Here is a 17,616-nt window from a genome sequence, read left to right on the forward strand (position 1 = left end):
AAAAAAATACCTATTCAAAAAAGCAGACAAAATTCACCTTGTGCATTCCTGAGAGACAGTCTCCACTCCTTCCAAATTAACGTGTAAGTGTAGGCCAGATGTGGCTTCAGTTCAAAGAAATAGTATCGATGGCAATTAATAGATTTATACCAAATAAATTAACAAAGAATGGAACTGACCCCCATTGGTACACACAACGGGTCAGAACACTGGCCCAGAAACAACAAAAAAGCATGCAAAATTTAAACGAACGCAAAATCTACAAAACTGGCGATCTTTTACAGAAGCTCGAAATCTAGCGAGGACATCAATGCGACAGGGTTATAATAGTTTCCGCAACGAAGCTCTGTCTCGAAACCTGGTGGAAAATCCAAAGAGATTCTCGTCGTACGTAAAGTATACTAGCGACAAGACACAATCAATGCCTTCTCTGCGCGATAGCAATGGAAATACTATCGACGACAGTGCTGCCAAAGTAGTGTTACTAAAAACAGCCTTCCGAAATTCCTTCCCCGCAGAAGACGAAGTAAACATTCCAGGATTCAAATCAAGAACGGCTGCCAACAAGAGTATCTTAAAAGTAGATATCCTCGGTGTAATGAAGCACCATAAATCACATTATAAAAGCAAGTCTTCTGGCCCAGACTGTATACCAATTAGGTTCCTTTCGGAGTATGCTTCCTACTTAACAATCATATACAAGAGCTCGCTTCACGAAAGATCCACATTCAAATATTGGAAAGTTGCTCAGGTTAGACCAATATTCAAGAAGGAAGTGGGAGTAATCCATTGAATTACAGGCCCATATCATTAATGTTGATAAGCAACAGGATTTTGGAACATATATTGTGCTCGAACAATATGAACTATCTCGAAGAAAACAATCTATTAGCGCACAACCAACATGGATTTAGAATACATCGTTATTGTGAAACACCACCAGCTCTTTAGACACACGGCGTGTTGTGCTATTGCCAAGGGATTTTAAATTGATTCCGTGTTCCTAGATTTTGATACACACAAGCGGCTTGTAGTGAAATTGCGTGCTCACGGAATATTGTCTCAGTTGTGTGACTGGATTCGTCATTTTCTGTCAGGGAGGTCACAGTTCGTAGTAATTGTCGGAAACACAACGAGTGAAACAAAAGCGATTTCTGACTTTCCTCAAGGTAGTGTTATTGGCACTCATCTATATAAAAGATTTGGGAAACAATCTGAGCAGCCGTTTTAGGTTGTCTGCAGATCATGCTGTTGTTTATCGTCTTGTAAATTTATTAGAAGATCAAAACAAATCGCAAAACGACTTAGAAATATCTGTATGGTTCAAAAATTGGCAATTGACCCTCAATAACGAAAAGTGTAAAGTCATCCATATGGGTGCTAAAAGGAATATGTTAGACTTCGGTTACACGACAACTCAGTCAAATCTAAAAGCCGCAAATTCAACTGAATACCTAGGTATTACAATTACGAACAACTTAAACTGGAAGGAACACATAGAAAATGTGGGGAAGGCAAAGCAGAGACTGCATTATATTGCCAGGACACTTAGAAAATGTAACAGATGTACTAAATAGACTGCCTACACTACACTTGTCCGTCCTCTTTTAGAATACTGCTAGGCGGTGTGGGATCCTTACCACATAGGACTGATGGAGTACATCGAAAGGGTTCAAAGATGGGCAGCACGTTTTGTATTATCGCTAAATATGGCTGAGAGTGTCACTGACATGATACAGGGTTTGTGATGGACATCATTTAGACAAAGGCGTTTTTCGTAGCAGTGATATCTTCTCACGAAATTTCAATCACATCTTTCTCCTCCTAATGCGAAAATATCCCTACATAGGGAAAAACAATCACCACGATAAAATAAGGGAAATCAGAGTTCGCGCGGAAAGATATAGGTGTTCGTTTTTTCCGCGCACTGTTCGAATTGGAACAATAGAATGATTATTACTATCTACCGACCCTCTGCCATGCACTTAGGTGTGATTTGCAGAGTATCGATGTAGATGTAGATGCAGATGAAACTAGTGACGGATTACAGTCATATATTATGCCCTTAACTCACAAAGTCTCATTTGAGAACCCAAGTTCCCTGGAACGGTTTTGGTTCTTTTACTGTAGACTTTCACACTTGGTAGTTTCTCTTATATCCACGCCGTATGTATAGTAACACAATTTTTGTTATAATGTTTATAGATACATTTATTAAAATGCAGTATGGTTCACTGCTTGGTGTAAATATTTTCATCTAACACCACTTCAAGTTAAATTAGTGCTGTGACCTGTAATGGAACCCAGTTCCAACGACTGAAAAGCATGAATGCTACCAAGCACCTACGAACGGATTTGTTGTGTAACATTGGAAAATATTCCCGCTATAGTATCACGAAGTTCCGATACGTGGCGGCGTTATACTCAGCCTTCAAATGGCGCCTGCAATGGAGGTGTGTTCCAAGCAGAGAGCTGTCGTCGAGTTTCTTTTGGCGGAAAACCAGAGCACCGCAGATATCCGTAGGTACTTGCAGAACGTCACGGATACCTGACAGTGAACAAAAGCACGGCAAGTCGTTGGGCGAGGGGTCTGCCATCATCGAAACAAGGTTGCGCAAACCTGTCCCATCTCCTGCATGCCGACCGATTGCACACCGCTGTGACTCTTCCAATGCTGGAACGTGCAGACGCTCTCATTCGATGTGATCGACGGGTCACCATCAAACATGTTGCTTCTCAACTGGAGGTCTGTGCTGGTAGCGCTCACACACTCGTCCACTAGTTGAGGTACTCGAACGCGCGTGCCCGCTGCATTCCTCGCCGCCTAACACGAGACCGTAACGAGCGAGGAAGGATCGTCTGCGAGGAATCACAGGGCCGATCATGACTATTTTTTGTCGAAGATCGTCACAGCAGATGAAACACGGGTTCATCACTTCAAACCGGAAACGGCAGTCCACGGAATGTCGCCTCAACACCTCTCCTCCGAAGGAAAAGTTCAAAGCCGCACTTTTCGCCCGCAAAGTCATGGCGGCGATTTCGTGGGACTCTGATAGGGTTATTCTGTATTATGTCCTCCCTCATGTATTATGCTACCCTTAGGAAACTGAAGGAACGTCTTCAGCATGTTGGTCGCCACAAAAACGCAAACGAACTTCTCCTTCCCCATGACAACGCAAGGCCTCACACAGGTCTGCGCACCCGAGAGCTGTTCACTGGACTGTTCATCGTAATCCACCCCACAGCCCCGGTATCTCACCTTCCCACTGTCATCTGTTTGGTCCAAAAAAGGACACACTCTGCGGGAAGCAGTACGTGGCTGATGGGGAGGGTATAGACGCGGCAAGACACTGGCTTTGACGTCGACCAGCAGAGTGGTACCATGCGTTGCGCGTGCGCACGTGTATACAGGGTGGTCTATTGGTAGTGACCGGGCCAAAATATCTCGCGAAATAAGCATCAAACGAAAAAACTACAAAGAACGAAACTCGTCTAGCCTGAAGGGCGAAACCAGATGGCGCTATGGTTGGCCCGCTAGATGGCGCTGCCAAAGGTCAAACAGATATCGTCTGCGTTTTTTTAAAAATAGGAACCCCATTTTTTGTTACATACTCCTGTAGTACGTAAAGAAATATGAATGTTTTAGTTGGACCACTTTTTTCGCTTTGTGATATACGTTTGTGACTATTAGAGCGCCATCTAAGTACGTGGTATCACGTAACATTCTGCCAGTGCGGACGGTATTTGTTTCGTGATACATTACCCGTGTTAAATGGACCGTTTACCAGTTGCGGAAAAGGTCGATATCGTGTTGATGTATGGCTATTGTGATCAAAATGCCCAACGGACGTGTGCTGTGTTGGGACGGCAGAAAAGCTAACACCGTGTTCAGAATGGAGGCCGAAATGCACGCGTTTTAGCTCACGCAGGCTGGCGTGAAGAGGGAGCAACTGTACTGACGTGAGGTCTCGAACATGACAAGGAATTAGAATTCAGAAAGCGGACGTAATTAGTTTGATACTTAACTTTAATCCATTAATGATGAATGTCGCTCTTGACGGTACATGATTCACAATATTATCTGTTCAGAATACATTCTGGAAGTAACTGAATATGGCGCCTTGCTAGGTCGTAGCAAATGACGCAGCTGAAAGCTATGCTAAACTGTCGTCTCGGCAAATGAGAGCGTATGTAGTCAGTGAACCATCGCTAGTAAAGTCGGCTGTACAACTGGGGAGAGTGCTAGGGAGTCTCTCTAGACTAGACCTGCCGTGTGGCGGCGCTCGGTCTGCAATCACTGATAGTGGCGACACGCGGATCCGACGTATACTAACGGACCGCGGCTGATTTAAAGGCTACCACCTAGCAAGTGTGGTGTGTGGCGGTGACACCACAAGCTATATATGCTGCTCGGTATCCTGGACGACATCATCCAAGTGTCCGGACAGTTCGCCGGATAGTTACGTTATTTAAGGAAACAGGAACTGTTCAGCCACATGTGAAACGTCAAGCACGACCTGCAACAAATGATGGTGCCCAAGTAGGTGTTTTAGCTGCTGTCGCGGCTAATCCGCACATCAGTAGCTGACACATTGCGCAATATTCGAAATCTCAAAAACGTCGGTGTTGAGAATGCTACATCAATATCGATTGCACCCGTATCATATTTCTGTGCACCAGGAATTGCATAGCGACGACCTTGAAGGTCGTGTACAGTTCTGCCACTGGGCACAAGAGAAATTACGAGACGATGACAGATTTTTTGCACGCGTTCTATTTAGCGACGAAGCGTCATTCACCAACAGCGGTAACGTAAACCGGCGTAATATGCACTATTGGGCAACGGAAAGTCCACGACGGCTGCGACAAGTGGAACATCAGCGACCTTGGCGGGTTAATGTATGGTGCGGCATTATGCGAGGAAGGATAATTGGCCCCCATTTTATCGATGGCAATCTAAATGGTGAAATGTATGCTGCTTTCCTACATAATGTTCTACCGATGTTGCTACAAGATGTTTCACTGCATGACAGAATGGCGATGTACTTCCAACATGATGGATGTCCGGCACATAGCTCGCGTGCGGTTGAAGCGGTATTGAATAGCATATTTCATGGCAGGTGGATTGGTCGTCAAAGCACCATACCATGGCCCGCACGTTTACCGGATCTGACGTCCCTGGATTTCTTTCTGTGGGGAAAGTTGAAGGATATTTGCTATCGTGATGCACCGACAACGCCTGACAACATGCGTCAGCGCATTGACAACGCATATGCGAACATTACAGAAGGCAAACTACTCACTGTTGAGAGGAATGTCATTACACGTATTGCCAAATGCACTGAGGTTGACGGACATCATTCTGAGCATTTATTGCATTAATGTGGTATTTACAGGTAATCACGCTGTAACAGCATACGTTCTCAGAAATGTTAAGTTCACAAATGTACAAGCTTCACATTGGAACAACCGAAATAAAATGTTCAAACGTACCTACGATCTACATCTACATCTACATTTATACTCCGCAAGCCACCCAACGGTGTGTGGCGGAGGGCACTTTACGTGCCACTGTCATTACCTCCCTTTCCTGTTCCAGTCGCGTATGGTTCGCGGGAAAAACGACTATCTGAAAGCCTCCGTGCGCGCTCTAATCTCTCTAATTTTACATTCGTGATCTCCTCGGGAGGTATAAGTAGGGGGAAGCAATATATTCGATACCTCATCCAGAAACGCACCCTATCGAAACCTGGCGAGCAATCTACACCGCGATGCAGAGCGCCTCTCTTGCAGAGTCAGCGTTACGGAGATGTTTAGAAAACTCAAGTGGCAATCACGGTTACCAAATAACCCTGTGACGAAACGCGCCGCTCTTCTTTGGATCTTCTCTATCTCCTCCGTCAAACCGATCTGGCACGGATCCCACACTGATGAGCAATACTCAAGTATAGGTCGAACGAGTGTTTTGTAAGCCACCTCCTTTGTTGATGGACCACATTTTCCAAGCACTCTCCCAATGAACCTCAACCTGGTACCCGCCTTACCAACAATTAATTTTATATGATCATTCCACTTCAAATCGCTCCGCACGCATACTCCCAGATATTTCACAGAAGTAACTGCTACCAGTGTTTGTTCCGCTATCATATATTCATACAATAAAGGATCCTTCTTTCCGATCTGTATTTTAATTTTAAAAACCTACCTGTAACCAACTGTTCGTCTAAAATTGTGCGCCATATGTTTGTGGCGATTACAGTGCCATCTATCACAAAGCGAAAAAAGTGGTCCAACTAAAACATTCATAATTATTTACGTACTACACGGATCTGTAATAATAATGGGGGTTCCTATTTTTTAAAAAAACGCAGATTTCACTGCTACGAAAAACGCCTTTGGCTTAATGATGTCCATCACAAACCCTGTATCATGTCAGTGACACTCTCAGCCATATTTAGCGATAATACAAAACGTGCTGCCCATCTTTGAACCCTTTCGATGTACTCCATCAGTCCTATGTGGTAAGGATCCCACACCGCGCAGCAGTATTCTAAAAGAGGACGGACAAGTGTAGTGTAGGCAGTCTATTTAGTACATCTGTTACATTTTCTAACAAGGGAACCTCCCCATCGCACCCCCCTCAGATTTAGTTATAAGTTGGCACAGTGGATAGGCCTTGAAAAACTGAACACAGATCAATTGAGAAAACAGGAAGAAGTTGTGTGGAACTGTGAAAAAATAAGCAAAATATACAAACTGAGTAGTTCATGGGAAGATATGCAACATCAAGGAGACTGGTAACACCGTATAGCGGCCAGCCATACGCTATCTGGTTCTCACCTTCAAGCTAGACAAGTTTCGTTCTTTGTAGTTTTTTCGCTTGACGCTTATTTCGTGAGATATTTGGCCCGGTCACGATCAATAGACCACCCTGTATGTATGTATGTGTGTGTTTGTGTGTGTGTGTGTGTGTGTGTGTGTGTGTGTGTGTGTGTGTGTGTGTGTGTGTGTGTCTGCTTTTGACGTTATGGGCACTCAACGGCGATGTCATCAACGCCCTGAAACATTTGAAAAGGAGTGAATGTGGGTAAAATCACTGAAATTGCTGCACACCGTGAGGACGAAACCTCCAAAAGACTCTCATCCATTCACTCCCACCTCACTCGCATTGACCCACACAGTCACTCTATCTGACACTCCTTAAGACAACGGAGAAATGTGACAGGTGCTATACCAGAGATTAAAACGCAACGACAGACGAGCTGAAACAACGGCACAGGCAAATATGATCGGCTGACCACTTGCAAAGAGCATGGGTGAGCCGGTCACACATTAAGACCATCTTCCTAAAAAATTGGCAAAAATGTCGGACAATTCACAAAACTTTAAAACTCTAACCACATTCGTTGGAAAGTCAAAATGGAGGGTAGGTCTGTCGGCAAATCTGACGCTACCCTCAGGTCTGAAAATAAAACACAGTCTAATAAGGCGTGGCGCACAGTGAGCTGTAAGGGACAAGCACCACACGTTGGAGGTTCCTCTAGCCGGAAGCCATGCGTCATAAGGCTGTGACAACATGCGGGCACATAGGCCCTGCCAATAAGGTTGCGTAAGGCTGGCGCACTGAACGTAGGATATGTTGAAAAACAGGGATTTTTAACCAAAATAGCGGGGTGTGTGATGTATTGGAACCCTGAATAAAACGACCCTGCTTTCAGAAAAAAAAGTGTTGCACTACCTAGTGAACACCCCTTGTATTTATGATACGCTCCAGAAAGAGCAACCTCTTAAATGGCTGATGTATGGAGGGGCAGCTGCCAGATTTTTGATGTGTTGCTAGTATCGAAAAATGTTCTCAAACTTGCCCTGCTCAGAAACAGGTTGACATTGATAGCTCTGAAAAGAAGCGAGCTGATTTTGTTCGCAGAATTGTCAATGCTCACTCAAAACAGTTTCCCCGCCACAAGGAATCGCCGTGTAACTGGTGTAGAGCCATCAGTGCCAATCCACGTAGCACGCTGTCGCTTCGCTCTGGTGTGGAACACCCACAAAGACGAACCAGCATTCGAAATATGACTTCTCTCAACGTCATCCAAACACTGTTGAAAAACTGGAGTTCAGCATTTTCTTTTTAACAGCATTCAGTAAAATTCAGTTCCCATCTCCCACATATCTTAGCCATAGTTCTTTATTGGTGTGCAACATACGATGCTCTTTCTTTACCCCTGTAATGCTTTCTTCGATACTAGTTTCCAACTCTCGTAATTCCCATCAGTTTGATACAATGTTCTGTTCTTTGTTTCGTGTTATTTTCGCTGATATATAAACTTTTGGAAAGTTTCTCCGCATGGGAAAATCGGCCACGTTTGAATACTCCTGGGCATCTTTTAAGGTTAAAATCAAGGAACAGCCTTCCTATGAACACTCCTTTCACTAGGGACGTATTTCCGTCGCCCATATAGCTCTCCATTTTTTTCTCTCTTTCAATCAATACATTTCACAGTCAAGGAGCAGTTTTTCCTGGATAACACTTTCGCCCTAGAATTTCAGTTCAATTTCAATCACCGCGATTAAAATTCCAACTGTGGGTCATTTTCAATTAGCGGTTGTCGAGTCCAGACTCGTGTCAAAAACACTCAACTGTGGTCGACTAAGGCACGAAAAGTTTAGACGCGTCAAAAGGCATTTCATTATTTGCACATACGTATGCATAGACACGAAATCCTCTACTTGAAAAGGAGAGTCGAACTGCAATCACATAAGTGGAAGTAAACTGACGGTCAAAGGAGGAAATGGTGTACTACAAAAATAATGTTTTCACAGCTCAGAGTTCCAGTTTATCGACCGAACGAAGTACTCGCAGCACAATTACGCTATCCGTGTAAACCAAACTGAATCGACATCAAAGTGACGTTTGTTCTGCTGCGCGATGTGCGCCTACATAATACGAACAAAAATCAGTTGATGTCAATGGCATGTGTGTGCCAAACCGGGAGAGTCCCACGTCGCCTTCTCATACTTCACACGAGTTGCGTCCATTCATACTGATCTGGTTGTGTTGTTGTTCAACGACCTTGGCTGCTTCTTCAACATAGAATTATACGGTGGTATGGTGATTTCAACGACGACACATAGTATGTACCTTCCACAAGCATCTACGATCGGTGTCAACTCTCCTCTCTCCCCCCCCCCCCTTTCTCCCCTCACTGTTTTCATTACGTGAATGCTGGCGAACAACTCTCCATTTCCCAGAAGTCAGGAGCCGATAGAACTGCAACTGCTTTGCTGCATTCAATTGGTTACTTATAGAAGGTCAAGCAACTACGTCAGTATATTACAGGGATAAAAAATGCGATGCGACAAAAATGTGTCATGGGAAGGCCAGTTCCTAACGTCTCAGTACCTGGGATTCGTCGTAGACAAATTCCGCACTTAGAAGAACTATTGGCTACATGTACGTCCATACTCCGCAAACAACTCTGAAGTTCATAGAGGACGTTACCTGCTGTCGAACCAAACGTTAGAATGTCTTTCGTTCCACTGGCGTGTGCAGCGTCGGAGGATTTCCGTTCCTGAGCCCCTGGCGTGGACACGCTGCGATTAGACTATTCCTTACTTTATGCTGCTTCTGGAAATTCTGTAAGCAGGCTTGCGCGAAGCAGTTGACGTCTGTCTTGGGTTAGCGCCCTCCAGGTCAGCATTTCCTTGCCGTATTGACGCGAATCGACCAGACCTCTGGCCACTCGTGTAGGCGGTCTCCTTTGCAGACAGGACCCGCTTCGGCAGCGTCCTGAAGTCTCCCCGTCCGCCTCGCCTACAGCTGCAAAATGGCTCTGAGCACCATCGGACTCAACATCTGTGGTCATCAGTCCCCTAGAACTTAGAACTACTTAAACCTAACTAACCTAAGGACATCACACACATCCATGCCCGACGCAGGATCCGAACCTGCGGCCGTAGCGGTCACGCGGTCCCTGACTGAGCGCCTAGAGCCGCTAGAGCACCGCGGCCGGCCCTACAGCTGCGCCTGCTCGGTCACTCTGTCGCCACTCGTGTCGCCACGAACCCTCACACCCGGTTGTTCGCACGAGTTGGCTGACTCCGACTGCGACTCGCTATGTTATGGTCGAACGTATTACGTATTTCGTATTTGCGAATTGAACAATCTCATATTTCTGAACATTTAAAGCAGTTTGTCAGTCTTTGCACCAGTTTGAAATCCCAACAACATGTGAGTGGATATCTGTGCAGCTTTTTCAGGTAAGTACTTCATTATAGACAACATCACCTGTGAAAAGTCTGAGAATACTACTAAAGTGTGCGCCAGGTCATTAATACGCGATCCGGACAGCAAGCGTCCCAAAACACTTGCACGGGGCACAGCTGGAGTTACTTGTACATCTGCCGATGCCTTTCCTTCCGGCGAAACGGGCTACGTCCTTCCTCCCAAGATATACTCTGTCCTCTCATAAACTTTGCTTGATATCCCATGCGATCGTACTTTCGATAATAAGCGTGTGTGCTGCTGAGTCGCATGTTTTTCGGAAATCGAAAAATACTGCACCTACCTGATTGCCTTATCCCCGGCTTTCAGGATTTCATGCGAGAAAAATGCGAGTTGGGTTTCACGTGATCGATGTCTTCGTAATCCATGCTATTTGGCATCAAATGGTTCAAATGGCTCTGAGCACCATCGGACTCAACATCTGTGGTCATCAGTCCCCTAGAACTTAGAACTACTTAAACCTAACTAACCTAAGGACATCACACACATCCATGCCCGAGGCAGGATTCGAAGCTGCGACCGTAGCGGTCACGCGGTTCCAGCCTGAAGCGCCTAGAACCGCACGGCCACACCGGCCGGCTATTTGTCATCGAGAGGTCATTATGCCCGAGGTACGTCGTTACCTTTGATGTCAGTGTATGCTCCATCATTCTGCAACAAATGAAGACTAAGGATATCGGACGGTATTCTTCCAAGCAATGGGCTTGTTCGAGGGATCTATCGTACACTATGCTTAATGGGCTAGCGCAACTACAAATTGCGCACATTCTTTTACAGGCGTGTAATCGGCCCGTCGGGCGTCCCTCAGTTTTAGCGGTTTCAGCTGTTTCTCAGCGTCACTGACTCTAACACCCACGTAACTCATACTCGTATTGAGGCGGCAATTAAACTAGGACGTTATTCCTGGATCTTCATTTATAAAGTAACGTTAAGAAACGGAGTTCAGTATGTCAGCTTCTGCTTTGCTACCCTCACCATCGTTCTCTGTGTCATAAATGGGTGTCCAGATACTAATTTTGGTGCTACTACAGTTTTCGCATGGAACTAGAGTTTCTTTGTGTTTTGTCAGAAGTTCTTCTGTAGGATGTTGCAATGGCAGTCGTTGGGATCGTTAGTATTTCTCTGTTGCCAGCCAAATATTCAGTATCTCTGTATCCATAGCCTTATGCTTCATTTGACACGTACTGTGCAGAAATCACTGTTTGTTTACAAGTTCCTTACCAGAGGCTGTATAGTAGGGAGGGTGCCTCCGATCAGTAACTGTTCCACTATGTATGTGGTGTACGGTCTACTACTTTTACAAACACGAGCCTCACTTCCTCCATATGCTCATGTGCAGAGCTAAATGTCTGGAGCGTCCGTTTAAGATACGGCTGCCTCTTTATCAACTTTACTGAACACGTGAATCTTCCTACTTGTGTTAGAGTTCCAGTGTTCCTTTTTGGTAAGCATTTTTGCTGTAACTGCCTGATGGTCAGTAACGCGTGCATCGTGAGGAGGCCAGGTCCTTTTTCTGCCACTAGATCCAGTACACTGCCGTCATCAGTGGCCTTCCCTGTCCATCCCCCCAGACACACGAGACATAAGCCCACAGCAGTGACGCCGTCGGTACTGCTCCCTGACTCATCCGTCAGTGTTTCTGTCTCTCCTATAGATTACAAACACGCACCTCAGGTTCTGAGTCGCTTCCGCATGAATGGTCCCCGTCTCGCTGCTAGGGTGAAAGCGGCAGACTGGCAGAGGCGCCGCATGCGGTACACGGCTAGGCTGCGCACTCCCCGTGCGCGTGTCGGCACTGCGGTTGCTCGGTGGACACCGAGGTATAGTAAAAGTTTTCCCAGAAGCTCTGCGGGCATAACTGAGGTAAGTCTACACATATACCTTCAAAAACTTTTCAGCTTCACGATTAGTTCTTAGTCTATGCTAAATAGTCCAATATTTCCAAATGTTTGAATAGTTGTATTAACAGTGTGCTCTGTCGGGCGTACGGGGAACTGTTCTCAGCGACTGCACAAGAAACTCGCGCCACACTACTGCGCAGCTGCTTCACGTGACTCCACCTCCCCCCCTCCACCTCCCCCATCTCTTACACACACACACACACATACACACAGAGATCTCAGAGGAAGGCTGGACTCCTGTAATGGTGGCGCGGGGTTTCAGTCTGATCTGTGGTCGTGCTTTCCCTGCATCGATTAAGGCGAATACTGGGATGGTTCCTCCGAAAAGCAACTGCCCAGTTCGAGCCTGAGCTCCGTCCTCGACGCGACCTTCAACCGTAAAGCTCCTCCCTCCCTTCCTGTATAGCGGAAGTTTATTTTAGAGCGTTTCGGTAGCCCAGACGTAATGACCTAGTTGGAAACAGAACGGCCATCGCACTTATGATGCGTCGCACAAGAGATTCGGCACCCCCTGTGTCACACTTACAAGTGCAGTCGGTGTTCCTAATGTTTGGAAGGGTTTACACTCACTATCACATCGATGCCTACGACAGAAAATATTTTCGTGCACGATATCTAACCAGATTTGTGACTGTGGTGTCACCGCCAGACACCACACTTGCTAGGTGGTAGCCTTTAAATCGGCCGCGGTCCGTTAGTATACGTCGGACCCGCGTGTCGCCACTATCAGTGATTGCAGACCGAGCGCCGCCACACGGCAGGTCTAGAGAGACTTCCTAGCACTCGCCCCAGTTGTAAAGCCGACTTTGCTAGCGATGGTTCACTGACAAATTACGCTCTCATTTGCCGAGACGATAGTTAGCATAGCCTTAGCTACGTCATTTGCTACGACCTAGCAAGGCGCCATTACCAGTTACTATTCATATTACGAATAATGTACCGTCAAGAGCGACGTTCACCATTTATGGATTAAAGTTAAGTATTCCACCAGCTACGTCCGTTTTTCTAAATTGTAATGTCCTTGTCCTGTTCCAGACCTCACGCTAGCCTGCGTTAGCTAAAACGCGTGCCTTTCGACTTCCTCTAGTAACGGTGCTGGCTCTCCTGCCAACCACAACAGTGACTGGATTGGTTTATTTTCAGACACAACATTTAATATGCTTCCTGAATGGATGGTATGTACAGGCACGCAAGTGATTGCAATTGTGGCTCTCCTGTGGCACACCAGCTGTCTTTTATTTTATACAAAAACGTGGGAGAAGCGATGTGTGGAATTGCAGAGGAGAGGCTCGCTTATAAAACAATCCGTGCAGGGGCAACCACAGTCTGTCTAGAGAGGACGCGGCTTAATCAACATCTGAGCGGCTCATACCGCGGTACAGCTCACGCGTCTACGAGCCATGCCGACGTCGGACTGCTGCCATCATCGAGCGTCTACAAAAACGACAAACGCGAATGTCCCCAGCGTAAAGAAACGCTAGCAAATCCCAACCTAAAGACTTTTTCAAGAAATATCAGTATATTGTGGGAAAACTTACTGAGAAAATTACCGCTCCCAAGACACGAATGAAATATTCTTCTCCAAGGTTTCGAAAGTGCGTACCATGTTGCACCTACCATCCTCCTTTCATTTTACCTCCTCAGTGCTGTGCAGCACGCAAAGCAGGCTGTTCGGTATGTCTAGTCTTTAGTCTTTTATTGAGTACCACAAGGTCGTCTTGTAGGTAAGGCACGTTCCTGTAGGACATCTCATCGGTTTTGCGAGTGAATCCAGGATTTCCTGACAAGCAGGACGCAGAACGGAACGCTAGACGGGGAGTCACGCACAGGCAGTGGGGTCGTATCCTGTGCGTCCCACGGCAGCGGAGCCGTTGCTGGCATTACCGACTCATCAGCTAATGTAGGTCGTGACCACCGGCTTTTTGTGGATGGTGCAGTTATACATCAGGAAATTCTATCCGGAAAAAATAGCAGTGGTACCCAGTAAGTCTTCGACAAAATACAGAGGGCAGTCACTTGAAAAGGAGAGAAATGGAAAAAAAGTTCTGTTTAATATTTCAAGAGTATATTTGTCCCAGTGTGAGACAAGATGTTCAGTGCCTTCATACAAAAGTGCTTTCGCGTAGGGGTGCAGCCGTCGGTCCGAAGCAAATCGACGGCCGCGAATGTCTTCCTCCAGGGCTGCAAAAATATGGAAATTGGCGCTGAGCGGTGAGTGTGTAAGGGCTTCCCAGCGACACATGTGCAGTGTAGTCCGAACAACAGGCACGCCACCTCTGGGAACGTCACGATGACATTTTCTCTGATTACGAGGGCCCGCTGCTGATGGAGTGTCTGGGACTCGACGCCACCCACAATTAAGGCGCAGCGGTATGCGGACGCATTGCAGAAACTGAAGCACGCCGTCAGGTCCAAACGGCCAGGAATGTTGATGGACGGAGTCATTCTGTTGCAGCATAATTCCCTCCCACGTGTAGCTGATATTCTTTCGAGTATGCTGCAGAACTGTCGCTGCGAAGCCCTTGCACGTCCTCTGTATTCCATGCGATTTCCATGTGTTTGGAGGTCTGTTGAAAGACATTCGTAGCAGTCGATTTGCTTCAGACGAAGGGTGCACTCCTGGGTGCAACCGTGGCCATATTGTCTCACAGTGGGGTAAATGTGTTAACAGTCACGGTGATTACTTCTGAAACAAAAAACAGTTTACAGTTTACAGTTCGTATTGAAGTGGTTCGAAAGCATGATGGAGGTACAACGGCAATGGCGTAATGCGTAAGGTACGTATTGGTGGCTCAGTTGAAAATTATCCCGAATACGATAAATTGTTGAAGCTGACGATACTGTTCCGGACGTCCATAAGGAAAGGTCTGACCGACCGAAAACATCAAGTCCAACGTCCAGCGCCAATGTCTTTAACATTTAACTACTCAATTCCAAAAATCTTTGAAGCAGGATGAACGTGAAAGCGAGGCTAAGCCGATCAAGCGTACGACGAATTCTGAAGGCTGCAAAGTGGGAAGTGTACATTCCGAGATCGCTGGACGCTTTGAACGAGGACGACCCGGATCGAAGGATGGAGTTCGGCGAGTGGTTTGAAGGCATGCTTCGCGAGGATCGGCGCTTTGCAGGGATGCTTATCTGGTCTGACGAAGCGCAATTCAAACTGAACGGTATTGTAAACCGCACAGCTGCGCTACTGGCCTTCTGAAAATCCTGACGTTCAGCTGGACAAATATGTTAATCCACCGGATGTTAATGTGTGGTGTGGTCTGTCATCGCGCAGTTTGATTGACCTATTCTTCTCTGAAGGTACCATAAGTTGGTTCAAATGGCTCTGAGCACTATGGGACTTAACATCTATGGTCATCAGTCCCCTAGAACTTAGAACCACTTAAACCTAACTAACCTAAGGACATCACACAACACCCAGCCATCACGAGGCAGAGAAAATCCCCGACCCCACCGGGAATCGAACCCGGGAACCCGGGCGTGGGAAGCGAGAACGCCACCGCACGACCACGAGATGCGGGCTACCATAAGTGGTGAGGTGTAACTTCATATGCTGCAAACATCGATTTTACCTTCCATCCGAGGGTCGTTTGGAAATGGGAGATTTTACCTAGAATAAGATGGCGCTCCGCTTGACTACCACAGAGATTTCAGAGCCTACTTGGATGAAAATTTACCTGGACGATAGATAGATGGAAAATGAGTTGTCGAGTACCCACTACGGTTTCCAGACCGTACACCTCATCACTTCTACGGGGAACGCTGAAAAATGAAGTTCATGAACAGAAGCCAGCTACACCGAACGGGCCACGAGGAACCATTGCAGCCTTCTGTGCAGCTACAACACCGGCAACAGCCGTTGTTAGGTCTACATTTCAGCGGCATAGACGTTGTTTGGTTGCTAATTGGAGCCACTTTGGACAGATAAAATAACCCTCCTCCCGTGCAGGAATTGTAGCGGTATGTCATTTTATTCCATCAATACTAACTATCAAGAAATAAATTTTTCAGGACCCATCTGTATTCTTCCGCGCTGGACATACGGCTCGTATGAAGTTAGATTCATCGTACGCCCCTGCGCGAGCCGCTCCTGATCTCTTTCGCCTGCCGCCGTGCGTGAACACAGTGGGGCAGTCCGCATTACGCAGGGCGCGCTGTGTGCGGCGCGCGCAGTGTGGCTTCTCTTACCGCACACTCGGTCAACCTTACAGCAGCAGCAGAGGCAGAGGCAGAGCCACGGGCAGATGAGTTGCGCGGACGCTACTGACGCAGAGCTCGACCCGCCGTCCCTCAGCTGTCTGCGGAAGCGCGCGTGCGCGGTGTCCTGTCGACTGACAAGTGCCCCCCCCTCCCCCTCCCCCTCCCCCTCCCCCTCCCCCTCCCCCTCCCCCTCCCCCTCCCCACAACGACAGCAAGGCAAGGCTGCCCATTACACTGGGGGCCACACGAGCCGAATGTTCCCGCAACGGAAGCAGTACCGAGGAGAGGAGAGCCGCAGTGTCCTCTAACCTTGCCGCCAGCTGCCGAACACGTTGAGCAGAGACAAATATCGATCGAGTCACATGCTGCGCCTCCAAATATTGTTGAGAATCTTGGAACATATTCTGTGTCGAATAGAAAGACCATCTCCATACCAGCCGACTTGGATTTAGAAAACATCGATCATTTGAAACGCAAATCGCAATTTCCTCACATGACATACTGGAAGCTTTCGTTGAAGGCAGTAGGTAGCTGCAGTATTTCTTGATTTCCGAAAAGGATTCCACTCAGTACCACGACTACACATATTGTCAAAAGACCGACCATATGGGGGTATCAAGTGAAATTTGTGAATCGATTCAGGACTTTTTGGTAGGGAGGACGCAGCATGTGCCGGCCGTTGTGACCGAACGGTTCCATGCGCTTCAGTCTGGAACCGCGCGACCGCTACGTCGCAGGTTCGAATCCTGCCTCGGGCATGGATGTGTGTGATGTCCTTAGGTTAGTTAGGTTTAAGCAGTTCTAAGTTCTAGAGGACTGACGACCTCAGATGTTAAGTCCCAAAGTGCTCAAAGCCATTTGAAACATTTTTGAACACCTGAAGCTGTTTCTACTCCAGATGATGACTCTCCGTTCAAGATGACATGCTGCGTCTAAATGGTTCAAATTGCTCTGAGCACTATGGGACTTATCATCTCAGGTCATCAGTCCCCTAGAACTTTGAACTACTTAAACCTAACAAACCTAAGGACATCACACACATCCATGCCCGAGGCAGGATTGGAACCTGCGACCGTTGCTGTCGCGCGGTTCCGAACTGAGCGCCTAGAACCGCCCGGCCACCTCGACCGGCTAATTTCAGGTGTGCTCCAGGGAAATGTGTTGCGATCCTTGGTGTTCAAGATATACATTTATGACTTTATGGACGATATTAATAGTAAC

The 17,616-nt window shown here is 46.8% G+C and overlaps 1 protein-coding gene across 1 annotated transcript in view; it reads right to left on the reverse strand.

Moving 5' to 3' along the window:
* LOC126416512 (clavesin-2) overlaps positions 1-16,485 on the reverse strand; it is a 143,788-nt gene extending 127,303 nt beyond the window's left edge. Inside the window, exon 1 of the mRNA XM_050084254.1 lies at positions 16,384-16,485. The gene's annotated coding sequence lies outside the window, so the exon portion shown is untranslated. The remainder of the gene's footprint in view (positions 1-16,383) is intronic.
* Between the last annotated feature and the right edge of the window lie 1,131 nt (positions 16,486-17,616).

Source organism: Schistocerca serialis, chromosome 8 (assembly GCF_023864345.2).
Source record: "Schistocerca serialis cubense isolate TAMUIC-IGC-003099 chromosome 8, iqSchSeri2.2, whole genome shotgun sequence".
NCBI lineage: Eukaryota > Metazoa > Arthropoda > Insecta > Orthoptera > Acrididae > Schistocerca > Schistocerca serialis.